The sequence below is a fragment of the Misgurnus anguillicaudatus genome, chromosome 21, assembly GCF_027580225.2.
Source record: "Misgurnus anguillicaudatus chromosome 21, ASM2758022v2, whole genome shotgun sequence".
NCBI lineage: Eukaryota > Metazoa > Chordata > Actinopteri > Cypriniformes > Cobitidae > Misgurnus > Misgurnus anguillicaudatus.
The window spans coordinates 11681917-11705000 of record NC_073357.2 but is presented as its reverse complement, the minus strand read 5'-3'; the positions used below and the strand labels follow the sequence as shown (position 1 = coordinate 11705000).

The following is a 23084-nucleotide window of genomic DNA, read 5'->3' as shown; positions in this document are numbered from 1 at the left end:
CAGGTGCTGTAAGCATTTAATTCTTTATTTAATTAATTATTTAATTATTTATTCATATAATTTTTTTCCAAAAATGCATCCTTTCTGTAAGCGTTCGCCGATGGCATGGCGTTGCCACATTAGTCTTGAAGTGGCTCTCGAATCGAGTCAGCGCTCGCTTACGGCCACACCGCCCTGAGCACGCCCGCTCTCGTCTGATCTCGGAAGCCAAGCAGGGTCGGGCCTGGTTAGTACTTGGATGGGAGACCGCCTGGGAATACCAGGTGCTGTAAGCATTTAATTCTTTATTTAATTAATTATTTAATTATTTATTCATATGATTTTTTTCCAGAAATGCATCCTTTCTGTAAGCGTTCGCCGATGGCATGGCGTTGCCACATTAGTCTTGAAGTGGCTCTCGAATCAAGTCAGCGCTCGCTTACGGCCACACCACCCTGAGCACGCCCGCTCTCGTCTGATCTCGGAAGCCAAGCAGGGTCGGGCCTGGTTAGTACTTGGATGGGAGACCGCCTGGGAATACCAGGTGCTGTAAGGATTTAATTCTTTATTTAATTAATTATTTAATTATTTATTCATATGATTTTTTTCCAGAAATGCATCCTTTCTGTAAGCGTTCGCCGATGGCATGGCGTTGCCACATTAGTCTTGAAGTGGCTCTCGAATCGATTCAGCGCTCGCTTACGGCCACACCACCCTGAGCACGCCCGCTCTCGTCTGATCTCGGAAGCCAAGCAGGGTCGGGCCTGGTTAGTACTTGGATGGGAGACCGCCTGGGAATACCAGGTGCTGTAAGCATTTAATTCTTTATTTAATTCTTTATTTAATTAATTATTTAATTATTTATTCATATAATTTTTTTCCAGAAAAGCATCCTTTCTGTAAGCGTTCGCCGATGGCATGGCGTTGCCACATTAGTCTTGAAGTGGCTCTCGAATCGAGTCAGCGCTCGTTTACGGCCACACCACCCTGAGCACGCCCGCTCTCGTCTGATCTCGGAAGCCAAGCAGGGTCGGGCCTGGTTAGTACTTGGATGGGAGACCGCCTGGGAATACCAGGTGCTGTAAGCATTTAATTCTTTATTTAATTAATTATTTAATTATTTATTCATATAATTTTTTCCCAGAAATGCATCCTTTCTGTAAGCGTTCGCCGATGGCATGGCGTTGCCACATTAGTCTTGAAGTGGCTCTCGAATCGAATCAGTGCTCGCTTACGGCCACACCACCCTCAGCACGCCCGCTCTCGTCTGATCTCGGAAGCCAAGCAGGGTCGGGCCTGGTTAGTACTTGGATGGGAGACCGCCTGGGAATACCAGGTGCTGTAAGCATTTAATTAATTATTTAATTATTTATTCATATAATTTTTTTCCAGAAATGCATCCTTTCTGTAAGCGTTCGCCGATGGCATGGCGTTGCCACATTAGTCTTGAAGTGGCTCTCGAATCGAGTCAGCGCTCGCTTACAGCCACACCACCCTGAGCACGCCCGCTCTCGTCTGATCTCGGAAGCCAAGCAGGGTCGGGCCTGGTTAGTACTTGGATGGGAGACCGCCTGGGAATACCAGGTGCTGTAAGCATTTAATTCTTTATTTAATTAATTATATAATTATTTATTCATATAATTTTTTTCCAGAAATGCATCCTTTCTGTAAGCGTTCGCCGATGGCATGGCGTTGCCACATTAGTCTTGAAGTGGCTCTCGAATCGAGTCAGCGCTCGCTTACGGCCACACCACCCTGAGCACGCCCGCTCTCGTCTGATCTCGGAAGCCAAGCAGGGTCGGGCCTGGTTAGTACTTGGATGGGAGACCGCCTGGGAATACCAGGTGCTGTAAGCATTTAATTCTTTATTTAATTAATTATTTAATTATTTATTCATATAATTTTTTTCCAGAAATGCATCCTTTCTGTAAGCGTTCGCCGATGGCATGGCGTTGCCACATTAGTCTTGAAGTGGCTCTCGAATCGAGGCAGCGCTCGCTTACGGCCACACCACCCTGAGCACGCCCGCTCTCGTCTGATCTCGGAAGCCAAGCAGGGTCGGGCCTGGTTAGTACTTGGATGGGAGACCGCCTGGGAATACCAGGTGCTGTAAGCATTTAATTCTTTATTTAATTAATTATTTAATTATTTATTCATATAATTTTTTTCCAGAAATGCATCCTTTCTGTAAGCGTTCGCCGATGGCATGGCGTTGCCACATTAGTCTTGAAGTGGCTCTCGAATCGACTCAGCGCTCGCTTACGGCCACACCACCCTGGGCACGCCCGCTCTCGTCTGATCTCGGAAGCCAAGCAGGGTCGGGCCTGGTTAGTACTTGGATGGGAGACCGCCTGGGAATACCAGGTGCTGTAAGCATTTAATTCTTTATTTAATTAATTATTTAATTATTTATTCATATAATTTTTTTCCAGAAATGCATCCTTTCTGTAAGCGTTCGCCGATGGCATGGCGTTGCCACATTAGTCTTGAAGTGGCTCTCGAATCGAGTCAGCGCTCGCTTACGGCCACACCACCCTGAGCACGCCCGCTCTCGTCTGATCTCGGAAGCCAAGCAGGGTCGGGCCTGGTTAGTACTTGGATGGGAGACCGCCTGGGAATACCAGGTGCTGTAAGCATTTAATTCTTTATTTAATTAATTATTTAATTATTTATTCATATGATTTTTTTCCTGAAATGCATCCTTTCTGTAAGCGTTCGCCGATGGCATGGCGTTGCCACATTAGTCTTGAAGTGGCTCTCGAATTGAGTCAGCGCTCGCTTACGGCCACACCGCCCTGAGCACGCCCGCTCTCGTCTGATCTCGGAAGCCAAGCAGGGTCGGGCCTGGTTAGTACTTGGATGGGAGACCGCCTGGGAATACCAGGTGCTGTAAGCATTTAATTCTTTATTTAATTAATTATTTAATTATTTATTCATATGATTTTTTTCCAGAAATGCATCCTTTCTGTAAGCGTTCGCCGATGGCATGGCGTTGCCACATTAGTCTTGAAGTGGCTCTCGAATCGAGTCAGCGCTCGCTTACGGCCACACCACCCTGAGCACGCCCGCTCTCGTCTGATCTCGGAAGCCAAGCAGGGTCGGGCCTGGTTAGTACTTGGATGGGAGACCGCCTGGGAATACCAGGTGCTGTAAGGATTTAATTCTTTATTTAATTAATTATTTAATTATTTATTCATATGATTTTTTTCCAGAAATGCATCCTTTCTGTAAGCGTTCGCCGATGGCATGGCGTTGCCACATTAGTCTTGAAGTGGCTCTCGAATCGAGTCAGCGCTCGCTTACGGCCACACCACCCTGAGCACGCCCGCTCTCGTCTGATCTCGGAAGCCAAGCAGGGTCGGGCCTGGTTAGTACTTGGATGGGAGACCGCCTGGGAATACCAGGTGCTGTAAGCATTTAATTCTTTATTTAATTAATTATTTATTCATATAATTTTTTTCCAGAAATGCATCCTTTCTGTAAGCGTTCGCCGATGGCATGGTGTTGCCACATTAGTCTTGAAGTGGCTCTCGAATCGAGTCAGCGCTCGCTTACGGCCACACCACCCTGAGCACGCCCGCTCTCGTCTGATCTCGGAAGCCAAGCAGGGTCGGGCCTGGTTAGTACTTGGATGGGAGACCGCCTGGGAATACCAGGTGCTGTAAGCATTTAATTAATTATTTAATTATTTATTCATATAATTTTTTTCCAGAAATGCATCCTTTCTGTAAGCGTTCGCCGATGGCATGGCGTTGCCACATTAGTCTTGAAGTGGCTCTCGAATCGAGTCAGCGCTCGCTTACAGCCACACCACCCTGAGCACGCCCGCTCTCGTCTGATCTCGGAAGCCAAGCAGGGTCGGGCCTGGTTAGTACTTGGATGGGAGACCGCCTGGGAATACCAGGTGCTGTAAGCATTTAATTCTTTATTTAATTAATTATATAATTATTTATTCATATAATTTTTTTCCAGAAATGCATCCTTTCTGTAAGCGTTCGCCGATGGCATGGCGTTGCCACATTAGTCTTGAAGTGGCTCTCGAATCGAGTCAGCGCTCGCTTACGGCCACACCACCCTGAGCACGCCCGCTCTCGTCTGATCTCGGAAGCCAAGCAGGGTCGGGCCTGGTTAGTACTTGGATGGGAGACCGCCTGGGAATACCAGGTGCTGTAAGCATTTAATTCTTTATTTAATTAATTATTTAATTATTTATTCATATAATTTTTTTCCAGAAATGCATCCTTTCTGTAAGCGTTCGCCGATGGCATGGCGTTGCCACATTAGTCTTGAAGTGGCTCTCGAATCGAGTCAGCGCTCTGTTACGGCCACACCACCCTGAGCACGCCCGCTCTCGTCTGATCTCGGAAGCCAAGCAGGGTCGGGCCTGGTTAGTACTTGGATGGGAGACCGCCTGGGAATACCAGGTGCTGTAAGCATTTAATTCTTTATTTAATTAATTATTTAATTATTTATTCATATAATTTTTTTCCAGAAATGCATCCTTTCTGTAAGCGTTCGCCGATGGCATGGCGTTGCCACATTAGTCTTGAAGTGGCTCTCGAATCGACTCAGCGCTCGCTTACGGCCACACCACCCTGGGCACGCCCGCTCTCGTCTGATCTCGGAAGCCAAGCAGGGTCGGGCCTGGTTAGTACTTGGATGGGAGACCGCCTGGGAATACCAGGTGCTGTAAGCATTTAATTCTTTATTTAATTAATTATTTAATTATTTATTCATATAATTTTTTTCCAGAAATGCATCCTTTCTGTAAGCGTTCGCCGATGGCATGGCGTTGCCACATTAGTCTTGAAGTGGCTCTCGAATCGAGTCAGCGCTCGCTTACGGCCACACCACCCTGAGCACGCCCGCTCTCGTCTGATCTCGGAAGCCAAGCAGGGTCGGGCCTGGTTAGTACTTGGATGGGAGACCGCCTGGGAATACCAGGTGCTGTAAGCATTTAATTCTTTATTTAATTAATTATTTAATTATTTATTCATATGATTTTTTTCCTGAAATGCATCCTTTCTGTAAGCGTTCGCCGATGGCATGGCGTTGCCACATTAGTCTTGAAGTGGCTCTCGAATTGAGTCAGCGCTCGCTTACGGCCACACCGCCCTGAGCACGCCCGCTCTCGTCTGATCTCGGAAGCCAAGCAGGGTCGGGCCTGGTTAGTACTTGGATGGGAGACCGCCTGGGAATACCAGGTGCTGTAAGCATTTAATTCTTTATTTAATTAATTATTTAATTATTTATTCATATGATTTTTTTCCAGAAATGCATCCTTTCTGTAAGCGTTCGCCGATGGCATGGCGTTGCCACATTAGTCTTGAAGTGGCTCTCGAATCGAGTCAGCGCTCGCTTACGGCCACACCACCCTGAGCACGCCCGCTCTCGTCTGATCTCGGAAGCCAAGCAGGGTCGGGCCTGGTTAGTACTTGGATGGGAGACCGCCTGGGAATACCAGGTGCTGTAAGGATTTATTTCTTTATTTATTTAATTATTTAATTATTTATTCATATGATTTTTTTCCAGAAATGCATCCTTTCTGTAAGCGTTCGCCGATGGCATGGCGTTGCCACATTAGTCTTGAAGTGGCTCTCGAATCGAGTCAGCGCTCGCTTACGGCCACACCACCCTGAGCACGCCCGCTCTCGTCTGATCTCGGAAGCCAAGCAGGGTCGGGCCTGGTTAGTACTTGGATGGGAGACCGCCTGGGAATACCAGGTGCTGTAAGCATTTAATTCTTTATTTAATTAATTATTTAATTATTTATTCATATAATTTTTTTCCAGAAATGCATCCTTTCTGTAAGCGTTCGCCGATGGCATGGTGTTGCCACATTAGTCTTGAAGTGGCTCTCGAATCGAGTCAGCACTCGCTTACGGCCACACCACCCTGAGCACGCCCGCTCTCGTCTGATCTCGGAAGCCAAGCAGGGTCGGGCCTGGTTAGTACTTGGATGGGAGACCGCCTGGGAATACCAGGTGCTGTAAGCATTTAATTAATTATTTAATTATTTATTCATATAATTTTTTTCCAGAAATGCATCCTTTCTGTAAGCGTTCGCCGATGGCATGGCGTTGCCACATTAGTCTTGAAGTGGCTCTCGAATCGAGTCAGCGCTCGCTTACGGCCACACCACCCTGAGAGCGCTAGAGAGCAAACAGGAAGTGTGAGGCTGCAGTAGAGAGGGAAAGGCTCTCCATACGTTTGAGTTTTTCTATTTGTGTTTGTTTAGTTCTAAAAGGTTTTTTTGTTTGTTTGTTTTTTGTTATTTTGTTACTTGTCCTCCCAACAGCTTAGCTGTTTGGGAGGGATCGTTTTAGTTTTCTTGTGTGTTGTTGCTTGTTTCTTTGAGGAATGGACAATATAACAGCAACAGACATGGATTTAGAACGAGGAACGCATCAGCAAATGGAAAACGGACTGGAAAAAAGACAACGAGATAAGGATGGCCCTGAAAGGAGGTATAAAAGATACTACACTAAAGAAGCAACGGTGGTAGTTGATCTGGCAGAGGTGCATGAAGGAAAACCAGAGGACATAATTCAGGCATTGCTTGACAAGATGGACGTTACAAGCATACTAGCGGTAAGGCCCAAAACGATGAAAGATTATGAAATTACCTTTGAAAAGGAGGAAGATATTGAAAAGTTGGATGGAGGACTAATGATTAAAGGAAAGATTTGTGAAATTAAAAAGTTGAATAATAAAGATTTTGTTGTCTCTTTTATGCATCTGCCCGCATACCTGGACGACGGCGAGATATTACAGAAGCTGGAGGGATGGGGGGTAACTCCCATCTCACAGATAAGGAGAAGATTCTACAACGGCACCCACATAGAGGATGGAACAAGGTTCCTGAAGGTACGGTTCCCAAAAGAAGTGGCCTCCTTGCCCTACAGCACTAGACTTGATACGGGAGAAGGTCCTCAATACTTCAGAGTGATACATAGCCAGCAGGTGAGAACCTGCAGGTTGTGTATGAGCCCCGAACACATGATGAAGGACTGTCCGGATTTTAAATGCTTTAAATGCGAGGAAACAGGCCACTTCGCGAGGGACTGCAAGGTAGTGAGGTGTCCGGACTGCAAGCGTGCACTGGACAAGTGCGAATGCTGGTACAGAGACCATCAACAGGAAGAAGAGCAGGAGAGCGGGCAGATGCATGAAACAGACAACGAAGAGGAGCAACGTGAGGACACTGGAGCGACACAAGGAGAGGACACTGACAACGAGATTGAAAAGACTGAATTAACACAGGAAAGTGAGGAGCAAAATGAGAACACTGGAGTGACACAAGGAGAGGACAATGACAACGAAATTGAAAAGACTGAATTAACACAGGAAAGCGAGGAAATGGAGGATCTGATGGAGGAAAACGATACTCAACAAATTGAAACGAAGGAGTCAAAGGAGAAAGAACAAACTGGGGAGGAGGAAGGAAAGGACAAAGACAGTGAAAACATTGACGAAGGCAGCACGTTGGGAACAACCAAGAAAAGAAGGAGAAAAATTAAGGTAATACCAAATTTAGAGAAAGCTCAAAATAAAATGTGGAAACAAAATTCTGAAGACATACAAGGCTGTGGAAGAAGTGAAAAGGCAGGGGAGGACAATTGACTAACAAAATGTTGATGCAAAAGTTTGTCTTTTTTTCTTTTTATTTAATGGTGTTAAAAATTGTGAGCTTTAATGCAAGGGGATTAATGAATGGTGTGAAATTTGAAAAAGTTAAGGAACTGTGTAGAGATGAAGATGTGATTTTATTGCAAGAGACAAACTGGAAAGAAAGTGTAATGGAGGATTTTAAAAGAAGATGGGAAGGAGAATTATTTTTTAATAATGGAGAGGGAAAAATGGGAGGAGGAGTGGCGGTGTTAATAAGACAAGATAGAGGTATCAAGACAAAACTAATGTATAATGACACAAAAGGGAAATGCATGGCAGTAGAAATTAAGATAGAAGAAGATGATTTTATTTTAGTAAACGTACATGCTCCAAATGAAGAAATAGAAAAGAAAAGATATTTTAATGTTATAGCTGAAGTAGTTGAAAAATGGGAGAGGGTAATGATTGCGGGGGATTTTAACACTGTTTTTAGTAAAATGGACATGGTTAATGGAACGATCTTTAAATCAGATGGGGGTAGAAAGGAGTTAAGGTCGTTGATGGGGAAAAAAAACATGATTGATGTGTGGAGGGAGAGAAATGAAAAAAAGAAGGAATATACAAGAAGACAGCTGGTGGGGAATTTTATGTGTCAAACTAGAATAGACCACTTTTTAAGCACCAGGAATTTGGAATGTTTTATTGATGGAGTGTTTTATAAAGAAACAACTTTAAGTGATCACAAAATGGTGTTAATGAGAATGGATTTTAAAAGAGAAATGAAGGGACCAGGGGTATGGATTTTAAACACTGAAGTTTTAAAGGAACAGCATTTTAAAAAAGAGATAGAAAATATATTAGATGAAGGAAAAAAAGACCTTATGTATATAGAAGATAAAAGACAATGGTGGGAAAACATGAAATATGACATTAGGAAATATGCAGTGAGCTATAGTAAATTGTTGCAAAAGGTGAAAAGAATAAAAGAGGAAGAAATAAGAAAAACATTAAAAGAGGAGTTAAACAAAAATGAGGTAAACATACAAAGAGTAATCGAAGTGGAGGAAAAACTAAAGAAAATAGAAGAAGAAAAGTACAAAGGGGCGATGCTAAGAAGCAAAGCGAAATACACAGTAGAAGGAGAAAAATGCAACAAGTTCTTTTTTAACCTTGAGAAAAGTAGGGGGAAGGCAGGAATAATTAAAGAACTCAGAAACAAAGAAGGAAAAGTGATATTAAGTACAGAGGGTATTTTAAAAGAGGTAAACCAGTTTTATGAGGAACTTTTTACATCAGAAGAAGGAGATGAGACAAAAAGAAAAATCTTATTACAGCAAATAACGAGAAAAGTTGATAAAGAAGACAAAAATGATTGTGAAAAAGATATTACAACGGAAGAAATTATAGAAGCCATCAATCAATTAGGAACGAAGAAAAGCCCAGGGATAGACGGCATTGGGAATGAGTTTTATAAAGCTTTCAAAGGAAAAATAAGTATTATTTTAAAAGAGGTTTATGAAGAAATCTTTGAAAAAGGAAAAGTGCACCCAAGAATGGGGTTAGGTCTAATGAAAATTATATATAAGAACAAAGGAAATAAAACAGACTTGAAAAATTATAGACCAATCACAATGCTAAACACAGACCTTAAAGTTTTAGCTAAAGTTTTAGCAAATAGACTAAAACAGGTACTGCCCAATATAATTGAAACTAATCAAGCTTACGGAGTAATGGGAAGAGATATAGCAGATATTACAAGCAGCATTAGAGACATAACGTGGTATATAAAAGAAAAGGGTAAAAATGCATATATAATAAGCATGGACTTTGAGAAGGCATTTGATAGAGTGGAACACAGATTCTTATTTGCAGTTCTAAAACAATTTGGCTTTGGGCAGAAATTCATAAAATGGATTTCAGTTTTATATACTGACATTTTAACTAAGGTAAAATGTAATGGTTTTTTAACTCAACCCTTTAAAGTTTTAAGATCTATTAGACAAGGGTGTCCACTCTCAGCACAGCTGTACTCTTTGGTGGCAGAACCCCTAGGGCTTCTAATTAACAGAGGAAAACATATAAATGGAATAGAATTAGAAGACAAAGAGGAATTAACAAGAATATTTCAATACGCAGATGACACGACAATTGTAGTTGAGAATATAGAAAGCGTAAAAGAAGTAATGGAAAAAATGAAATGCTACTGTATGGGCTCAGGTGCAAAACTAAATGAGGATAAAACAGTATATATGAAGTTTGGAACAACAGAGGTTTTAACAGGGGTTGTTAAGTTCAAGGAGGTACAAGAGATGAAGATATTAGGTGTTATTTTAGCAAAAAATGAGAAAGAGGCTGTCAACAACTTGTGGGAGCAAACGTTGGGAGGGATGGAGAGAAGATTGATTTTTTGGAGAAATATGTTTTTAAGTTTAAAGGGGAAAATTTTAATTGTCAACATGCTAATGCTTTCTAAGATGTGGTATAATTTGCATGTGATGTCACTGCCGAACTGGGTTGCCCAAAGAATAAAAAAGAGTGTTTTAGAATTTTTATGGGAAAAAAAGCCTCCAAGGATAGCATATCATACGCTTATAGGAAAAACAGAAGAGGGAGGGCTAGGATTGCAAGATGTAGAACAAAAGATGAACAGTATGAGGGTAAAAGTGGTCAGAAAATATCTGGATGACAAAAACAAAGCTGAGTGGAAGAAATTGATGGGTTTTTATTTAAACAAATGTGGAGGTTTTAAGCTTGAAGAAGACACTTTATGGATGAAGCTAAAAGCCTGGATGATGGAAGGGATTCCACAGTTTTATAAGGAGGTTTTAAATGCATGGAGGCTTTTTTTAACTGAGGTGGATTTTAATCCAGAGGGGAGGGAAAGGATTTTAAATCAGCCTCTGTTTTTAAATGATAAAATCAAAATAAATGAGAAAGACATTTATTATAAGAAGTGGTTACAAGTGGGGATCGTAAAAGTCAGAGACATCTTGTGGGAAGTTAAAGAAGGATTTTTACCAATCCAGGTCATTATTGATGCAATGGAGGATGAGAAGGAAGATTTTAATGTGACAACTTTAATAAACCAATATGAGGAAGTTAAGAAAGCAATTCCAAGACAGTGGTTAGAAGTGATAAATAAAAGGGAGGGAAAGGAAGATAAGATGATGGTGTTTTTAAAATGTAAAGACAAAAGGGTTAATTTTATTTTGGGAACAGTGAAAATGTTTTATAATTTTTTTACGAAAATAGTTTTTAAAGCACCTGTTGCTAACCAGATGTGGCTAAGACACTTTAATGAACTTGATGAAAAGGACATTTGGAAAAATAGAACATGGAAGTGGTTAAATGTGGACTTGGAATGTTTTGACTATTTTATCAGACATAATGTAATTTTTACTGAAATGAAACTCTGTGCAATGAACAAACAAACAAATGCCCAGTGTAAAGTCTGTAAAAAAGAGGATGAAGGTATGTTACATCTGTTTTTATTCTGTGAAAAGCTGAACCCATTTTTTAATGAACTCAAAGAAATTGTCACAGAATTAAGAGAAAATGAAGAGGTAACTGACTGGAAGAGATTTTTTATGCTGGGAATGACAGAGAACAAAGAAAACAGGAAACTTGTGAATTTGTTGTTAATCATAGCGAAAAAAGCAATATGGAAAAGAAGGAATGTAGCAAGACACAGGAATTTTACTTTGAACCTATGGGTGCTTTTTAAGCAGATGGTAGAAGACTATGTGGAAATGTTGTACAATTATTTTAACTTGGAGAACAAGATGGGGGACTTTTACAAAATCTTTACCAAAGATGTTATAGGTGTTTTTAATCAAAAGCGTTTTAACTTGCTAGGAGAAGATGAACTTTTGTTTTAGTTTCTTGGTTTAAAATTGTGTTCTGAATGTGTGAAAAAGATGCTTCTGCGATGTGACTTATGAAATGAAAAAAAAAAAAAAAAAACAAAAAAAGCACGCCCGCTCTCGTCTGATCTCGGAAGCCAAGCAGGGTCGGGCCTGGTTAGTACTTGGATGGGAGACCGCCTGGGAATACCAGGTGCTGTAAGCATTTAATTCTTTATTTAATTAATTATTTAATTATTTATTCATATAATTTTTTTCCAGAAATGCATCCTTTCTGTAAGCGTTCGCCGATGGCATGGCGTTGCCACATTAGTCTTGAAGTGGCTCTCGAATCGAGTCAGCGCTCGCTTACGGCCACACCACCCTGAGCACGCCCGCTCTCGTCTGATCTCGGAAGCCAAGCAGGGTCGGGCCTGGTTAGTACTTGGATGGGAGACCGCCTGGGAATACCAGGTGCTGTAAGCATTTAATTCTTTATTTAATTAATTATTTAATTATTTATTCATATAATTTTTTTCCAGAAATGCATCCTTTCTGTAAGCGTTCGCCGATGGCATGGCGTTGCCACATTAGTCTTGAAGTGGCTCTCGAATCGAGTCAGCGCTCGCTTACGGCCACACCACCCTCAGCACGCCCGCTCTCGTCTGATCTCGGAAGCCAAGCAGGGTCGGGCCTGGTTAGTACTTGGATGGGAGACCGCCTGGGAATACCAGGTGCTGTAAGCATTTAATTCTTTATTTAATTCTTTATTTAATTAATTATTTAATTATTTATTCATATAATTTTTTTCCAGAAATGCATCCTTTCTGTAAGCGTTCGCCGATGGCATGGCGTTGCCACATTAGTCTTGAAGTGGCTCTCGAATCGAGTCAGCGCTCGTTTACGGCCACACCACCCTGAGCACGCCCGCTCTCGTCTGATCTCGGAAGCCAAGCAGGGTCGGGCCTGGTTAGTACTTGGATGGGAGACCGCCTGGGAATACCAGGTGCTGTAAGCATTTAATTCTTTATTTAATTAATTATTTAATTATTTATTCATATAATTTTTTTCCAGAAATGCATCCTTTCTGTAAGCGTTCGCCGATGGCATGGCGTTGCCACATTAGTCTTGAAGTGGCTCTCGAATCGAGTAAGCACTCGCTTACGGCCACACCACCCTGAGCACGCCCGCTCTCGTCTGATCTCGGAAGCCAAGCAGGGTCGGGCCTGGTTAGTACTTGGATGGGAGACCGCCTGGGAATACCAGGTGCTGTAAGCATTTAATTCTTTATTTAATTAATTATTTAATTATTTATTCATATAATTTTTTTCCAGAAATGCATCCTTTCTGTAAGCGTTCGCCGATGGCATGGCGTTGCCACATTAGTCTTGAAGTGGCTCTCGAATCGAGTCAGCGCTCGCTTACGGCCACACCACCCTGAGCACGCCCGCTCTCGTCTGATCTCGGAAGCCAAGCAGGGTCGGGCCTGGTTAGTACTTGGATGGGAGACCGCCTGGGAATACCAGGTGCTGTAAGCATTTAATTCTTTATTTAATTAATTATTTAATTATTTATTCATATAATTTTTTTCCAGAAATGCATCCTTTCTGTAAGCGTTCGCCGATGGCATGGCGTTGCCACATTAGTCTTGAAGTGGCTCTCGAATCGAGTCAGCGCTCGCTTACGGCCACACCACCCTGAGCACGCCCGCTCTCGTCTGATCTCGGAAGCCAAGCAGGGTCGGGCCTGGTTAGTACTTGGATGGGAGACCGCCTGGGAATACCAGGTGCTGTAAGCATTTAATTCTTTATTTAATTAATTATTTAATTATTTATTCATATAATTTTTTTCCAGAAATGCATCCTTTCTGTAAGCGTTCGCCGATGGCATGGCGTTGCCACATTAGTCTTGAAGTGGCTCTCGAATCGAGTCAGCGCTCGCTTACGGCCACACCACCCTGAGCACGCCCGCTCTCGTCTGATCTCGGAAGCCAAGCAGGGTCGGGCCTGGTTAGTACTTGGATGGGAGACCGCCTGGGAATACCAGGTGCTGTAAGCATTTAATTCTTTATTTAATTAATTATTTAATTATTTATTCATATAATTTTTTTCCAGAAATGCATCCTTTCTGTAAGCGTTCGCCGATGGCATGGCGTTGCCACATTAGTCTTGAAGTGGCTCTCGAATCGAGTCAGCGCTCGCTTACGGCCACACCACCCTGAGCACGCCCGCTCTCGTCTGATCTCGGAAGCCAAGCAGGGTCGGGCCTGGTTAGTACTTGGATGGGAGACCGCCTGGGAATACCAGGTGCTGTAAGCATTTAATTAATTATTTAATTATTTATTCATATAATTTTTTTCCAGAAATGCATCCTTTCTGTAAGCGTTCGCCGATGGCATGGCGTTGCCACATTAGTCTTGAAGTGGCTCTCGAATCGAGTCAGCGCTCGCTTACGGCCACACCACCCTGAGCACGCCCGCTCTCGTCTGATCTCGGAAGCCAAGCAGGGTCGGGCCTGGTTAGTACTTGGATGGGAGACCGCCTGGGAATACCAGGTGCTGTAAGCATTTAATTCTTTATTTAATTAATTATTTAATTATTTATTCATATAATTTTTTTCCAGAAATGCATCCTTTCTGTAAGCGTTCGCCGATGGCATGGCGTTGCCACATTAGTCTTGAAGTGGCTCTCGAATCGAGTCAGCGCTCGCTTACGGCCACACCACCCTGAGCACGCCCGCTCTCGTCTGATCTCGGAAGCCAAGCAGGGTCGGGCCTGGTTAGTACTTGGATGGGAGACCGCCTGGGAATACCAGGTGCTGTAAGCATTTAATTCTTTATTTAATTAATTATTTAATTATTTATTCATATAATTTTTTTCCAGAAATGCATCCTTTCTGTAAGCGTTCGCCGATGGCATGGCGTTGCCACATTAGTCTTGAAGTGGCTCTCGAATCGAGTCAGCGCTCGCTTACGGCCACACCACCCTGAGCACGCCCGCTCTCGTCTGATCTCGGAAGCCAAGCAGGGTCGGGCCTGGTTAGTACTTGGATGGGAGACCGCCTGGGAATACCAGGTGCTGTAAGCATTTAATTCTTTATTTAATTAATTATTTAATTATTTATTCATATAATTTTTTTCCAGAAATGCATCCTTTCTGTAAGCGTTCGCCGATGGCATGGCGTTGCCACATTAGTCTTGAAGTGGCTCTCGAATCGAGTCAGCGCTCGCTTACGGCCACACCACCCTGAGCACGCCCGCTCTCGTCTGATCTCGGAAGCCAAGCAGGGTCGGGCCTGGTTAGTACTTGGATGGGAGACCGCCTGGGAATACCAGGTGCTGTAAGCATTTAATTCTTTATTTAATTAATTATTTAATTATTTATTCATATAATTTTTTTCCAGAAATGCATCCTTTCTGTAAGCGTTCGCCGATGGCATGGCGTTGCCACATTAGTCTTGAAGTGGCTCTCGAATCGAGTCAGCGCTCGCTTACGGCCACACCACCCTGAGCACGCCCGCTCTCGTCTGATCTCGGAAGCCAAGCAGGGTCGGGCCTGGTTAGTACTTGGATGGGAGACCGCCTGGGAATACCAGGTGCTGTAAGCATTTAATTCTTTATTTAATTAATTATTTAATTATTTATTCATATAATTTTTTTCCAGAAATGCATCCTTTCTGTAAGCGTTCGCCGATGGCATGGCGTTGCCACATTAGTCTTGAAGTGGCTCTCGAATCGAGTCAGCGCTCGCTTACGGCCACACCACCCTGAGCACGCCCGCTCTCGTCTGATCTCGGAAGCCAAGCAGGGTCGGGCCTGGTTAGTACTTGGATGGGAGACCGCCTGGGAATACCAGGTGCTGTAAGCATTTAATTCTTTATTTAATTAATTATTTAATTATTTATTCATATAATTTTTTTCCAGAAATGCATCCTTTCTGTAAGCGTTCGCCGATGGCATGGCGTTGCCACATTAGTCTTGAAGTGGCTCTCGAATCGAGTCAGCGCTCGCTTACGGCCACACCACCCTGAGCACGCCCGCTCTCGTCTGATCTCGGAAGCCAAGCAGGGTCGGGCCTGGTTAGTACTTGGATGGGAGACCGCCTGGGAATACCAGGTGCTGTAAGCATTTAATTCTTTATTTAATTAATTATTTAATTATTTATTCATATAATTTTTTTCCAGAAATGCATCCTTTCTGTAAGCGTTCGCCGATGGCATGGCGTTGCCACATTAGTCTTGAAGTGGCTCTCGAATCGAGTCAGCGCTCGCTTACGGCCACACCACCCTGAGCACGCCCGCTCTCGTCTGATCTCGGAAGCCAAGCAGGGTCGGGCCTGGTTAGTACTTGGATGGGAGACCGCCTGGGAATACCAGGTGCTGTAAGCATTTAATTCTTTATTTAATTAATTATTTAATTATTTATTCATATAATTTTTTTCCAGAAATGCATCCTTTCTGTAAGCGTTCGCCGATGGCATGGCGTTGCCACATTAGTCTTGAAGTGGCTCTCGAATCGAGTCAGCGCTCGCTTACGGCCACACCACCCTGAGCACGCCCGCTCTCGTCTGATCTCGGAAGCCAAGCAGGGTCGGGCCTGGTTAGTACTTGGATGGGAGACCGCCTGGGAATACCAGGTGCTGTAAGCATTTAATTCTTTATTTAATTAATTATTTAATTATTTATTCATATAATTTTTTTCCAGAAATGCATCCTTTCTGTAAGCGTTCGCCGATGGCATGGCGTTGCCACATTAGTCTTGAAGTGGCTCTCGAATCGAGTCAGCGCTCGCTTACGGCCACACCACCCTGAGCACGCCCGCTCTCGTCTGATCTCGGAAGCCAAGCAGGGTCGGGCCTGGTTAGTACTTGGATGGGAGACCGCCTGGGAATACCAGGTGCTGTAAGCATTTAATTCTTTATTTAATTAATTATTTAATTATTTATTCATATAATTTTTTTCCAGAAATGCATCCTTTCTGTAAGCGTTCGCCGATGGCATGGCGTTGCCACATTAGTCTTGAAGTGGCTCTCGAATCGAGTCAGCGCTCGCTTACGGCCACACCACCCTGAGCACGCCCGCTCTCGTCTGATCTCGGAAGCCAAGCAGGGTCGGGCCTGGTTAGTACTTGGATGGGAGACCGCCTGGGAATACCAGGTGCTGTAAGCATTTAATTCTTTATTTAATTAATTATTTAATTATTTATTCATATAATTTTTTTCCAGAAATGCATCCTTTCTGTAAGCGTTCGCCGATGGCATGGCGTTGCCACATTAGTCTTGAAGTGGCTCTCGAATCGAGTCAGCGCTCGCTTACGGCCACACCACCCTGAGCACGCCCGCTCTCGTCTGATCTCGGAAGCCAAGCAGGGTCGGGCCTGGTTAGTACTTGGATGGGAGACCGCCTGGGAATACCAGGTGCTGTAAGCATTTAATTCTTTATTTAATTAATTATTTAATTATTTATTCATATAATTTTTTTCCAGAAATGCATCCTTTCTGTAAGCGTTCGCCGATGGCATGGCGTTGCCACATTAGTCTTGAAGTGGCTCTCGAATCGAGTCAGCGCTCGCTTACGGCCACACCACCCTGAGCACGCCCGCTCTCGTCTGATCTCGGAAGCCAAGCAGGGTCGGGCCTGGTTAGTACTTGGATGGGAGACCGCCTGGGAATACCAGGTGCTGTAAGCATTTAATTCTTTATTTAATTAATTATTTAATTATTTATTCATATAATTTTTTTCCAGAAATGCATCCTTTCTGTAAGCGTTCGCCGATGGCATGGCGTTGCCACATTAGTCTTGAAGTGGCTCTCGAATCGAGTCAGCGCTCGCTTACGGCCACACCACCCTGAGCACGCCCGCTCTCGTCTGATCTCGGAAGCCAAGCAGGGTCGGGCCTGGTTAGTACTTGGATGGGAGACCGCCTGGGAATACCAGGTGCTGTAAGCATTTAATTTTTTATTTAATTAATTATTTAATTATTTATTCATATAATTTTTTTCCAGAAATGCATCCTTTCTGTAAGCGTTCGCCGATGGCATGGCGTTGCCACATTAGTCTTGAAGTGGCTCTCGAATCGAGTCAGCGCTCGCTTACGGCCACACCACCCTGAGCACGCCCGCTCTCGTCTGATCTCGGAAGCCAAGCAGGGTCGGGCCTGGTTAGTACTTGGATGGGAGACCGCCTGGGAATACCAGGTGCTGTAAGCATTTAATTCTTTATTTAATTAATTATTTAATTATTTATTCATATAATTTTTTTCCAGAAATGCATCCTTTCTGTAAGCGTTCGCCGATGGCATGGCGTTGCCACATTAGTCTTGAAGTGGCTCTCGAATCGAGTCAGCGCTCGCTTACGGCCACACCACCCTGAGCACGCCCGCTCTCGTCTGATCTCGGAAGCCAAGCAGGGTCGGGCCTGGTTAGTACTTGGATGGGAGACCGCCTGGGAATACCAGGTGCTGTAAGCATTTAATTCTTTATTTAATTAATTATTTAATTATTTATTCATATAATTTTTTTCCAGAAATGCATCCTTTCTGTAAGCGTTCGCCGATGGCATGGCGTTGCCACATTAGTCTTGAAGTGGCTCTCGAATCGAGTCAGCGCTCGCTTACGGCCACACCACCCTGAGCACGCCCGCTCTCGTCTGATCTCGGAAGCCAAGCAGGGTCGGGCCTGGTTAGTACTTGGATGGGAGACCGCCTGGGAATACCAGGTGCTGTAAGCATTTAATTCTTTATTTAATTAATTATTTAATTATTTATTCATATAATTTTTTTCCAGAAATGCATCCTTTCTGTAAGCGTTCGCCGATGGCATGGCGTTGCCACATTAGTCTTGAAGTGGCTCTCGAATCGAGTCAGCGCTCGCTTACGGCCACACCACCCTGAGCACGCCCGCTCTCGTCTGATCTCGGAAGCCAAGCAGGGTCGGGCCTGGTTAGTACTTGGATGGGAGACCGCCTGGGAATACCAGGTGCTGTAAGCATTTAATTAATTATTTAATTATTTATTCATATAATTTTTTTCCAGAAATGCATCCTTTCTGTAAGCGTTCGCCGATGGCATGGCGTTGCCACATTAGTCTTGAAGTGGCTCTCGAATCGAGTCAGCGCTCGCTTACGGCCACACCACCCTGAGCACGCCCGCTCTCGTCTGATCTCGGAAGCCAAGCAGGGTCGGGCCTGGTTAGTACTTGGATGGGAGACCGCCTGGGAATACCAGGTGCTGTAAGCATTTAATTCTTTATTTAATTAATTATTTAATTATTTATTCATATAATTTTTTTCCAGAAATGCATCCTTTCTGTAAGCGTTCGCCGATGGCATGGCGTTGCCACATTAGTCTTGAAGTGGCTCTCGAATCGAGTCAGCGCTCGCTTACGGCCACACCACCCTGAGCACGCCCGCTCTCGTCTGATCTCGGAAGCCAAGCAGGGTCGGGCCTGGTTAGTACTTGGATGGGAGACCGCCTGGGAATACCAGGTGCTGTAAGCATTTAATTCTTTATTTAATTAATTATTTAATTATTTATTCATATAATTTTTTTCCAGAAATGCATCCTTTCTGTAAGCGTTCGCCGATGGCATGGCGTTGCCACATTAGTCTTGAAGTGGCTCTCGAATCGAGTCAGCGCTCGCTTACGGCCACACCACCCTGAGCACGCCCGCTCTCGTCTGATCTCGGAAGCCAAGCAGGGTCGGGCCTGGTTAGTACTTGGATGGGAGACCGCCTGGGAATACCAGGTGCTGTAAGCATTTAATTCTTTATTTAATTAATTATTTAATTATTTATTCATATAATTTTTTTCCAGAAATGCATCCTTTCTGTAAGCGTTCGCCGATGGCATGGCGTTGCCACATTAGTCTTGAAGTGGCTCTCGAATCGAGTCAGCGCTCGCTTACGGCCACACCACCCTGAGCACGCCCGCTCTCGTCTGATCTCGGAAGCCAAGCAGGGTCGGGCCTGGTTAGTACTTGGATGGGAGACCGCCTGGGAATACCAGGTGCTGTAAGCATTTAATTCTTTATTTAATTAATTATTTAATTATTTATTCATATAATTTTTTTCCAGAAATGCATCCTTTCTGTAAGCGTTCGCCGATGGCATGGCGTTGCCACATTAGTCTTGAAGTGGCTCTCGAATCGAGTCAGCGCTCGTTTACGGCCACACCACCCTGAGCACGCCCGCTCTCGTCTGATCTCGGAAGCCAAGCAGGGTCGGGCCTGGTTAGTACTTGGATGGGAGACCGCCTGGGAATACCAGGTGCTGTAAGCATTTAATTCTTTATTTAATTAATTATTTAATTATTTATTCATATAATTTTTTTCCAGAAATGCATCCTTTCTGTAAGCGTTCGCCGATGGCATGGCGTTGCCACATTAGTCTTGAAGTGGCTCTCGAATCGAGTCAGCGCTCGCTTACGGCCACACCACCCTGAGCACGCCCGCTCTCGTCTGATCTCGGAAGCCAAGCAGGGTCGGGCCTGGTTAGTACTTGGATGGGAGACCGCCTGGGAATACCAGGTGCTGTAAGCATTTAATTTTTTATTTAATTAATTATTTAATTATTTATTCATATAATTTTTTTCCAGAAATGCATCCTTTCTGTAAGCGTTCGCCGATGGCATGGCGTTGCCACATTAGTCTTGAAGTGGCTCTCGAATCGAGTCAGCGCTCGCTTACGGCCACACCACCCTGAGCACGCCCGCTCTCGTCTGATCTCGGAAGCCAAGCAGGGTCGGGCCTGGTTAGTACTTGGATGGGAGACCGCCTGGGAATACCAGGTGCTGTAAGCATTTAATTAATTATTTAATTATTTATTCATATAATTTTTTTCCAGAAATGCATCCTTTCTGTAAGCGTTCGCCGATGGCATGGCGTTGCCACATTAGTCTTGAAGTGGCTCTCGAATCGAGTCAGCGCTCGCTTACGGCCACACCACCCTGAGCACGCCCGCTCTCGTCTGATCTCGGAAGCCAAGCAGGGTCGGGCCTGGTTAGTACTTGGATGGGAGACCGCCTGGGAATACCAGGTGCTGTAAGCATTTAATTCTTTATTTAATTAATTATTTAATTATTTATTCATATAATTTTTTTCCAGAAATGCATCCTTTCTGTAAGCGTTCGCCGATGGCATGGCGTTGCCACATTAGTCTTGAAGTGGCTCTCGAATCGAGTCAGCGCTCGCTTACGGCCACACCACCCTGAGCACGCCCGCTCTCGTCTGATCTCGGAAGCCAAGCAGGGTCGGGCCTGGTTAGTACTTGGATGGGAGACCGCCTGGGAATACCAGGTGCTGTAAGCATTTAATTCTTTATTTAATTCTTTATTTAATTCTTTATTTAATTAATTATTTAATTATTTATTCATATAATTTTTTTCCAGAAAAGCATCCTTTCTGTAAGCGTTCGCCGATGGCATGGCGTTGCCACATTAGTCTTGAAGTGGCTCTCGAATCGAGTCAGCGCTCGTTTACGGCCACACCACCCTGAGCACGCCCGCTCTTGTCTGATCTCGGAAGCCAAGCAGGGTCGGGCCTGGTTAGTACTTGGATGGGAGACCGCCTGGGAATACCAGGTGCTGTAAGCATTTAATTCTTTATTTAATTAATTATTTAATTATTTATTCATATAATTTTTTTCCAGAAATGCATCCTTTCTGTAAGCGTTCGCCGATGGCATGGCGTTGCCACATTAGTCTTGAAGTGGCTCTCGAATCGAGTCAGCGCTCGCTTACGGCCACACCACCCTGAGCACGCCCGCTCTCGTCTGATCTCGGAAGCCAAGCAGGGTCGGGCCTGGTTAGTACTTGGATGGGAGACCGCCTGGGAATACCAGGTGCTGTAAGCATTTAATTAATTATTTAATTATTTATTCATATAATTTTTTTCCAGAAATGCATCCTTTCTGTAAGCGTTCGCCGATGGCATGGCGTTGCCACATTAGTCTTGAAGTGGCTCTCGAATCGAGTCAGCGCTCGCTTACGGCCACACCACCCTGAGCACGCCCGCTCTCGTCTGATCTCGGAAGCCAAGCAGGGTCGGGCCTGGTTAGTACTTGGATGGGAGACCGCCTGGGAATACCAGGTGCTGTAAGCATTTAATTCTTTATTTAATTAATTATTTAATTATTTATTCATATAATTTTTTTCCAGAAATGCATCCTTTCTGTAAGCGTTCGCCGATGGCATGGCGTTGCCACATTAGTCTTGAAGTGGCTCTCGAATCGAGTCAGCGCTCGCTTACGGCCACACCACCCTGAGCACGCCCGCTCTCGTCTGATCTCGGAAGCCAAGCAGGGTCGGGCCTGGTTAGTACTTGGATGGGAGACCGCCTGGGAATACCAGGTGCTGTAAGCATTTAATTAATTATTTATTTATTTATTCATATAATTTTTTTCCAGAAATGCATCCTTTCTGTAAGCGTTCGCCGATGGCATGGCGTTGCCACATTAGTCTTGAAGTGGCTCTCGAATCGAGTCAGCGCTCGCTTACGGCCACACCACCCTGAGCACGCCCGCTCTCGTCTGATCTCGGAAGCCAAGCAGGGTCGGGCCTGGTTAGTACTTGGATGGGAGACCGCCTGGGAATACCAGGTGCTGTAAGCATTTAATTCTTTATTTAATTAATTATTTAATTATTTATTCATATAATTTTTTTCCAGAAATGCATCCTTTCTGTAAGCGTTCGCCGATGGCATGGCGTTGCCACATTAGTCTTGAAGTGGCTCTCGAATCGAGTCAGCGCTCGCTTACGGCCACACCACCCTGAGCACGCCCGCTCTCGTCTGATCTCGGAAGCCAAGCAGGGTCGGGCCTGGTTAGTACTTGGATGGGAGACCGCCTGGGAATACCAGGTGCTGTAAGCATTTAATTAATTATTTAATTATTTATTCATATAATTTTTTTCCAGAAATGCATCCTTTCTGTAAGCGTTCGCCGATGGCATGGCGTTGCCACATTAGTCTTGAAGTGGCTCTCGAATCGAGTCAGCGCTCGCTTACGGCCACACCACCCTGAGCACGCCCGCTCTCGTCTGATCTCGGAAGCCAAGCAGGGTCGGGCCTGGTTAGTACTTGGATGGGAGACCGCCTGGGAATACCAGGTGCTGTAAGCATTTAATTCTTTATTTAATTAATTATTTAATTATTTATTCATATTATTTTTTTCCAGAAATGCATCCTTTCTGTAAGCGTTCGCCGATGGCATGGCGTTGCCACATTAGTCTTGAAGTGGCTCTCGAATCGAGTCAGCGCTCGCTTACGGCCACACCACCCTGAGCACGCCCGCTCTTGTCTGATCTCGGAAGCCAAGCAGGGTCGGGCCTGGTTAGTACTTGGATGGGAGACCGCCTGGGAATACCAGGTGCTTTAAGCATTTAATTCTTTATTTAATTATTTATTCATTTAATTTTTTTTCCAGAAATGCATCCTTTCTGTAAGCGTTCGCCGATGGCATGGCGTTGCCACATTAGTCTTGAAGTGGCTCTCGAATCGAGTCAGCGCTCGCTTACGGCCACACCACCCTGAGCACGCCCGCTCTCGTCTGATCTCGGAAGCCAAGCAGGGTCGGGCCTGGTTAGTACTTGGATGGGAGACCGCCTGGGAATACCAGGTGCTGTAAGCATTTAATTCTTTATTTAATTAATTATTTTATTAT

The 23084-nt window shown here is 44.3% G+C and overlaps 66 non-coding genes and 2 pseudogenes across 66 annotated transcripts in view; all 68 read left to right on the top strand.

Moving 5' to 3' along the window:
- LOC141358466 (5S ribosomal RNA) overlaps positions 1-15 on the top strand; it is a 119-nt gene extending 104 nt beyond the window's left edge. Inside the window, exon 1 of the ribosomal RNA XR_012364961.1 lies at positions 1-15. This exon is cut by the window's left edge and continues 104 nt beyond it. This is a non-coding gene — a ribosomal RNA (5S ribosomal RNA).
- A 141-nt stretch (positions 16-156) lies between these two features.
- Positions 157-275, top strand: LOC141356929 (5S ribosomal RNA). Its single transcript, XR_012363401.1, has one exon. It is a non-coding gene; the product is annotated as a 5S ribosomal RNA (ribosomal RNA).
- Positions 276-416: 141 nt separating this feature from the next.
- Positions 417-535, top strand: LOC141358261 (5S ribosomal RNA). Its single transcript, XR_012364750.1, has one exon. It is a non-coding gene; the product is annotated as a 5S ribosomal RNA (ribosomal RNA).
- A 141-nt stretch (positions 536-676) lies between these two features.
- Positions 677-795, top strand: LOC141354517 (5S ribosomal RNA). Its single transcript, XR_012360946.1, has one exon. It is a non-coding gene; the product is annotated as a 5S ribosomal RNA (ribosomal RNA).
- A 153-nt stretch (positions 796-948) lies between these two features.
- Positions 949-1067, top strand: LOC141357237 (5S ribosomal RNA). The gene has a single exon (XR_012363721.1). It is a non-coding gene; the product is annotated as a 5S ribosomal RNA (ribosomal RNA).
- A 141-nt stretch (positions 1068-1208) lies between these two features.
- LOC141358282 (5S ribosomal RNA) lies at positions 1209-1327 on the top strand. The gene has a single exon (XR_012364771.1). It is a non-coding gene; the product is annotated as a 5S ribosomal RNA (ribosomal RNA).
- A 129-nt stretch (positions 1328-1456) lies between these two features.
- On the top strand, positions 1457-1575 carry LOC141356991 (5S ribosomal RNA). The gene has a single exon (XR_012363463.1). It is a non-coding gene; the product is annotated as a 5S ribosomal RNA (ribosomal RNA).
- A 141-nt stretch (positions 1576-1716) lies between these two features.
- On the top strand, positions 1717-1835 carry LOC141354515 (5S ribosomal RNA). The gene has a single exon (XR_012360945.1). It is a non-coding gene; the product is annotated as a 5S ribosomal RNA (ribosomal RNA).
- Positions 1836-1976: 141 nt separating this feature from the next.
- On the top strand, positions 1977-2095 carry LOC141354514 (5S ribosomal RNA). Its single transcript, XR_012360944.1, has one exon. It is a non-coding gene; the product is annotated as a 5S ribosomal RNA (ribosomal RNA).
- Positions 2096-2236: 141 nt separating this feature from the next.
- On the top strand, positions 2237-2355 carry LOC141356914 (5S ribosomal RNA). Its single transcript, XR_012363386.1, has one exon. It is a non-coding gene; the product is annotated as a 5S ribosomal RNA (ribosomal RNA).
- A 141-nt stretch (positions 2356-2496) lies between these two features.
- LOC141354513 (5S ribosomal RNA) lies at positions 2497-2615 on the top strand. The gene has a single exon (XR_012360943.1). It is a non-coding gene; the product is annotated as a 5S ribosomal RNA (ribosomal RNA).
- Positions 2616-2756: 141 nt separating this feature from the next.
- On the top strand, positions 2757-2875 carry LOC141356928 (5S ribosomal RNA). Its single transcript, XR_012363400.1, has one exon. It is a non-coding gene; the product is annotated as a 5S ribosomal RNA (ribosomal RNA).
- Positions 2876-3016: 141 nt separating this feature from the next.
- Positions 3017-3135, top strand: LOC141358260 (5S ribosomal RNA). The gene has a single exon (XR_012364749.1). It is a non-coding gene; the product is annotated as a 5S ribosomal RNA (ribosomal RNA).
- A 141-nt stretch (positions 3136-3276) lies between these two features.
- On the top strand, positions 3277-3395 carry LOC141354512 (5S ribosomal RNA). The gene has a single exon (XR_012360942.1). It is a non-coding gene; the product is annotated as a 5S ribosomal RNA (ribosomal RNA).
- A 133-nt stretch (positions 3396-3528) lies between these two features.
- On the top strand, positions 3529-3647 carry LOC141354511 (5S ribosomal RNA). The gene has a single exon (XR_012360941.1). It is a non-coding gene; the product is annotated as a 5S ribosomal RNA (ribosomal RNA).
- A 129-nt stretch (positions 3648-3776) lies between these two features.
- Positions 3777-3895, top strand: LOC141356990 (5S ribosomal RNA). The gene has a single exon (XR_012363462.1). It is a non-coding gene; the product is annotated as a 5S ribosomal RNA (ribosomal RNA).
- A 141-nt stretch (positions 3896-4036) lies between these two features.
- Positions 4037-4155, top strand: LOC141354510 (5S ribosomal RNA). The gene has a single exon (XR_012360940.1). It is a non-coding gene; the product is annotated as a 5S ribosomal RNA (ribosomal RNA).
- Positions 4156-4296: 141 nt separating this feature from the next.
- Positions 4297-4415, top strand: LOC141353704 (5S ribosomal RNA; annotated as a pseudogene).
- Positions 4416-4556: 141 nt separating this feature from the next.
- Positions 4557-4675, top strand: LOC141356913 (5S ribosomal RNA). The gene has a single exon (XR_012363385.1). It is a non-coding gene; the product is annotated as a 5S ribosomal RNA (ribosomal RNA).
- Positions 4676-4816: 141 nt separating this feature from the next.
- LOC141354509 (5S ribosomal RNA) lies at positions 4817-4935 on the top strand. Its single transcript, XR_012360939.1, has one exon. It is a non-coding gene; the product is annotated as a 5S ribosomal RNA (ribosomal RNA).
- A 141-nt stretch (positions 4936-5076) lies between these two features.
- Positions 5077-5195, top strand: LOC141356927 (5S ribosomal RNA). The gene has a single exon (XR_012363399.1). It is a non-coding gene; the product is annotated as a 5S ribosomal RNA (ribosomal RNA).
- A 141-nt stretch (positions 5196-5336) lies between these two features.
- On the top strand, positions 5337-5455 carry LOC141358258 (5S ribosomal RNA). The gene has a single exon (XR_012364747.1). It is a non-coding gene; the product is annotated as a 5S ribosomal RNA (ribosomal RNA).
- Positions 5456-5596: 141 nt separating this feature from the next.
- Positions 5597-5715, top strand: LOC141354508 (5S ribosomal RNA). Its single transcript, XR_012360938.1, has one exon. It is a non-coding gene; the product is annotated as a 5S ribosomal RNA (ribosomal RNA).
- A 141-nt stretch (positions 5716-5856) lies between these two features.
- Positions 5857-5975, top strand: LOC141354507 (5S ribosomal RNA). Its single transcript, XR_012360937.1, has one exon. It is a non-coding gene; the product is annotated as a 5S ribosomal RNA (ribosomal RNA).
- A 5824-nt stretch (positions 5976-11799) lies between these two features.
- On the top strand, positions 11800-11918 carry LOC141354506 (5S ribosomal RNA). Its single transcript, XR_012360936.1, has one exon. It is a non-coding gene; the product is annotated as a 5S ribosomal RNA (ribosomal RNA).
- Positions 11919-12059: 141 nt separating this feature from the next.
- Positions 12060-12178, top strand: LOC141358281 (5S ribosomal RNA). Its single transcript, XR_012364770.1, has one exon. It is a non-coding gene; the product is annotated as a 5S ribosomal RNA (ribosomal RNA).
- A 153-nt stretch (positions 12179-12331) lies between these two features.
- On the top strand, positions 12332-12450 carry LOC141357236 (5S ribosomal RNA). Its single transcript, XR_012363720.1, has one exon. It is a non-coding gene; the product is annotated as a 5S ribosomal RNA (ribosomal RNA).
- Positions 12451-12591: 141 nt separating this feature from the next.
- LOC141354504 (5S ribosomal RNA) lies at positions 12592-12710 on the top strand. Its single transcript, XR_012360934.1, has one exon. It is a non-coding gene; the product is annotated as a 5S ribosomal RNA (ribosomal RNA).
- A 141-nt stretch (positions 12711-12851) lies between these two features.
- Positions 12852-12970, top strand: LOC141354503 (5S ribosomal RNA). Its single transcript, XR_012360933.1, has one exon. It is a non-coding gene; the product is annotated as a 5S ribosomal RNA (ribosomal RNA).
- Positions 12971-13111: 141 nt separating this feature from the next.
- LOC141354502 (5S ribosomal RNA) lies at positions 13112-13230 on the top strand. Its single transcript, XR_012360932.1, has one exon. It is a non-coding gene; the product is annotated as a 5S ribosomal RNA (ribosomal RNA).
- A 141-nt stretch (positions 13231-13371) lies between these two features.
- On the top strand, positions 13372-13490 carry LOC141354501 (5S ribosomal RNA). The gene has a single exon (XR_012360931.1). It is a non-coding gene; the product is annotated as a 5S ribosomal RNA (ribosomal RNA).
- A 141-nt stretch (positions 13491-13631) lies between these two features.
- On the top strand, positions 13632-13750 carry LOC141354500 (5S ribosomal RNA). Its single transcript, XR_012360930.1, has one exon. It is a non-coding gene; the product is annotated as a 5S ribosomal RNA (ribosomal RNA).
- Positions 13751-13879: 129 nt separating this feature from the next.
- On the top strand, positions 13880-13998 carry LOC141354499 (5S ribosomal RNA). The gene has a single exon (XR_012360929.1). It is a non-coding gene; the product is annotated as a 5S ribosomal RNA (ribosomal RNA).
- Positions 13999-14139: 141 nt separating this feature from the next.
- Positions 14140-14258, top strand: LOC141354498 (5S ribosomal RNA). Its single transcript, XR_012360928.1, has one exon. It is a non-coding gene; the product is annotated as a 5S ribosomal RNA (ribosomal RNA).
- A 141-nt stretch (positions 14259-14399) lies between these two features.
- Positions 14400-14518, top strand: LOC141354497 (5S ribosomal RNA). Its single transcript, XR_012360927.1, has one exon. It is a non-coding gene; the product is annotated as a 5S ribosomal RNA (ribosomal RNA).
- A 141-nt stretch (positions 14519-14659) lies between these two features.
- Positions 14660-14778, top strand: LOC141354496 (5S ribosomal RNA). Its single transcript, XR_012360926.1, has one exon. It is a non-coding gene; the product is annotated as a 5S ribosomal RNA (ribosomal RNA).
- Positions 14779-14919: 141 nt separating this feature from the next.
- Positions 14920-15038, top strand: LOC141354495 (5S ribosomal RNA). Its single transcript, XR_012360925.1, has one exon. It is a non-coding gene; the product is annotated as a 5S ribosomal RNA (ribosomal RNA).
- Positions 15039-15179: 141 nt separating this feature from the next.
- Positions 15180-15298, top strand: LOC141354493 (5S ribosomal RNA). The gene has a single exon (XR_012360923.1). It is a non-coding gene; the product is annotated as a 5S ribosomal RNA (ribosomal RNA).
- A 141-nt stretch (positions 15299-15439) lies between these two features.
- On the top strand, positions 15440-15558 carry LOC141354492 (5S ribosomal RNA). Its single transcript, XR_012360922.1, has one exon. It is a non-coding gene; the product is annotated as a 5S ribosomal RNA (ribosomal RNA).
- Positions 15559-15699: 141 nt separating this feature from the next.
- LOC141354491 (5S ribosomal RNA) lies at positions 15700-15818 on the top strand. Its single transcript, XR_012360921.1, has one exon. It is a non-coding gene; the product is annotated as a 5S ribosomal RNA (ribosomal RNA).
- A 141-nt stretch (positions 15819-15959) lies between these two features.
- On the top strand, positions 15960-16078 carry LOC141354490 (5S ribosomal RNA). Its single transcript, XR_012360920.1, has one exon. It is a non-coding gene; the product is annotated as a 5S ribosomal RNA (ribosomal RNA).
- Positions 16079-16219: 141 nt separating this feature from the next.
- On the top strand, positions 16220-16338 carry LOC141354489 (5S ribosomal RNA). The gene has a single exon (XR_012360919.1). It is a non-coding gene; the product is annotated as a 5S ribosomal RNA (ribosomal RNA).
- Positions 16339-16479: 141 nt separating this feature from the next.
- Positions 16480-16598, top strand: LOC141354488 (5S ribosomal RNA). Its single transcript, XR_012360918.1, has one exon. It is a non-coding gene; the product is annotated as a 5S ribosomal RNA (ribosomal RNA).
- Positions 16599-16739: 141 nt separating this feature from the next.
- Positions 16740-16858, top strand: LOC141354486 (5S ribosomal RNA). The gene has a single exon (XR_012360917.1). It is a non-coding gene; the product is annotated as a 5S ribosomal RNA (ribosomal RNA).
- Positions 16859-16999: 141 nt separating this feature from the next.
- Positions 17000-17118, top strand: LOC141354485 (5S ribosomal RNA). Its single transcript, XR_012360916.1, has one exon. It is a non-coding gene; the product is annotated as a 5S ribosomal RNA (ribosomal RNA).
- A 141-nt stretch (positions 17119-17259) lies between these two features.
- Positions 17260-17378, top strand: LOC141354484 (5S ribosomal RNA). Its single transcript, XR_012360915.1, has one exon. It is a non-coding gene; the product is annotated as a 5S ribosomal RNA (ribosomal RNA).
- Positions 17379-17519: 141 nt separating this feature from the next.
- On the top strand, positions 17520-17638 carry LOC141354483 (5S ribosomal RNA). The gene has a single exon (XR_012360914.1). It is a non-coding gene; the product is annotated as a 5S ribosomal RNA (ribosomal RNA).
- A 141-nt stretch (positions 17639-17779) lies between these two features.
- LOC141354481 (5S ribosomal RNA) lies at positions 17780-17898 on the top strand. Its single transcript, XR_012360912.1, has one exon. It is a non-coding gene; the product is annotated as a 5S ribosomal RNA (ribosomal RNA).
- A 141-nt stretch (positions 17899-18039) lies between these two features.
- On the top strand, positions 18040-18158 carry LOC141354480 (5S ribosomal RNA). The gene has a single exon (XR_012360911.1). It is a non-coding gene; the product is annotated as a 5S ribosomal RNA (ribosomal RNA).
- Positions 18159-18299: 141 nt separating this feature from the next.
- On the top strand, positions 18300-18418 carry LOC141354479 (5S ribosomal RNA). Its single transcript, XR_012360910.1, has one exon. It is a non-coding gene; the product is annotated as a 5S ribosomal RNA (ribosomal RNA).
- Positions 18419-18547: 129 nt separating this feature from the next.
- LOC141354478 (5S ribosomal RNA) lies at positions 18548-18666 on the top strand. The gene has a single exon (XR_012360909.1). It is a non-coding gene; the product is annotated as a 5S ribosomal RNA (ribosomal RNA).
- A 141-nt stretch (positions 18667-18807) lies between these two features.
- Positions 18808-18926, top strand: LOC141354477 (5S ribosomal RNA). The gene has a single exon (XR_012360908.1). It is a non-coding gene; the product is annotated as a 5S ribosomal RNA (ribosomal RNA).
- Positions 18927-19067: 141 nt separating this feature from the next.
- LOC141354475 (5S ribosomal RNA) lies at positions 19068-19186 on the top strand. The gene has a single exon (XR_012360907.1). It is a non-coding gene; the product is annotated as a 5S ribosomal RNA (ribosomal RNA).
- Positions 19187-19327: 141 nt separating this feature from the next.
- LOC141354471 (5S ribosomal RNA) lies at positions 19328-19446 on the top strand. The gene has a single exon (XR_012360903.1). It is a non-coding gene; the product is annotated as a 5S ribosomal RNA (ribosomal RNA).
- Positions 19447-19587: 141 nt separating this feature from the next.
- On the top strand, positions 19588-19706 carry LOC141357235 (5S ribosomal RNA). Its single transcript, XR_012363719.1, has one exon. It is a non-coding gene; the product is annotated as a 5S ribosomal RNA (ribosomal RNA).
- A 141-nt stretch (positions 19707-19847) lies between these two features.
- LOC141354463 (5S ribosomal RNA) lies at positions 19848-19966 on the top strand. Its single transcript, XR_012360895.1, has one exon. It is a non-coding gene; the product is annotated as a 5S ribosomal RNA (ribosomal RNA).
- A 141-nt stretch (positions 19967-20107) lies between these two features.
- Positions 20108-20226, top strand: LOC141354454 (5S ribosomal RNA). Its single transcript, XR_012360886.1, has one exon. It is a non-coding gene; the product is annotated as a 5S ribosomal RNA (ribosomal RNA).
- A 129-nt stretch (positions 20227-20355) lies between these two features.
- On the top strand, positions 20356-20474 carry LOC141354447 (5S ribosomal RNA). The gene has a single exon (XR_012360880.1). It is a non-coding gene; the product is annotated as a 5S ribosomal RNA (ribosomal RNA).
- Positions 20475-20615: 141 nt separating this feature from the next.
- LOC141354443 (5S ribosomal RNA) lies at positions 20616-20734 on the top strand. Its single transcript, XR_012360876.1, has one exon. It is a non-coding gene; the product is annotated as a 5S ribosomal RNA (ribosomal RNA).
- Positions 20735-20899: 165 nt separating this feature from the next.
- On the top strand, positions 20900-21018 carry LOC141353525 (5S ribosomal RNA). The gene has a single exon (XR_012360622.1). It is a non-coding gene; the product is annotated as a 5S ribosomal RNA (ribosomal RNA).
- A 141-nt stretch (positions 21019-21159) lies between these two features.
- On the top strand, positions 21160-21278 carry LOC141354442 (5S ribosomal RNA). The gene has a single exon (XR_012360875.1). It is a non-coding gene; the product is annotated as a 5S ribosomal RNA (ribosomal RNA).
- Positions 21279-21407: 129 nt separating this feature from the next.
- LOC141354441 (5S ribosomal RNA) lies at positions 21408-21526 on the top strand. The gene has a single exon (XR_012360874.1). It is a non-coding gene; the product is annotated as a 5S ribosomal RNA (ribosomal RNA).
- Positions 21527-21667: 141 nt separating this feature from the next.
- Positions 21668-21786, top strand: LOC141354440 (5S ribosomal RNA). Its single transcript, XR_012360873.1, has one exon. It is a non-coding gene; the product is annotated as a 5S ribosomal RNA (ribosomal RNA).
- Positions 21787-21915: 129 nt separating this feature from the next.
- LOC141354439 (5S ribosomal RNA) lies at positions 21916-22034 on the top strand. Its single transcript, XR_012360872.1, has one exon. It is a non-coding gene; the product is annotated as a 5S ribosomal RNA (ribosomal RNA).
- A 141-nt stretch (positions 22035-22175) lies between these two features.
- On the top strand, positions 22176-22294 carry LOC141354438 (5S ribosomal RNA). Its single transcript, XR_012360871.1, has one exon. It is a non-coding gene; the product is annotated as a 5S ribosomal RNA (ribosomal RNA).
- A 129-nt stretch (positions 22295-22423) lies between these two features.
- Positions 22424-22542, top strand: LOC141354437 (5S ribosomal RNA). The gene has a single exon (XR_012360870.1). It is a non-coding gene; the product is annotated as a 5S ribosomal RNA (ribosomal RNA).
- Positions 22543-22683: 141 nt separating this feature from the next.
- LOC141354073 (5S ribosomal RNA) lies at positions 22684-22802 on the top strand (annotated as a pseudogene).
- A 130-nt stretch (positions 22803-22932) lies between these two features.
- LOC141354436 (5S ribosomal RNA) lies at positions 22933-23051 on the top strand. The gene has a single exon (XR_012360869.1). It is a non-coding gene; the product is annotated as a 5S ribosomal RNA (ribosomal RNA).
- Positions 23052-23084: the final 33 nt, after the last annotated feature.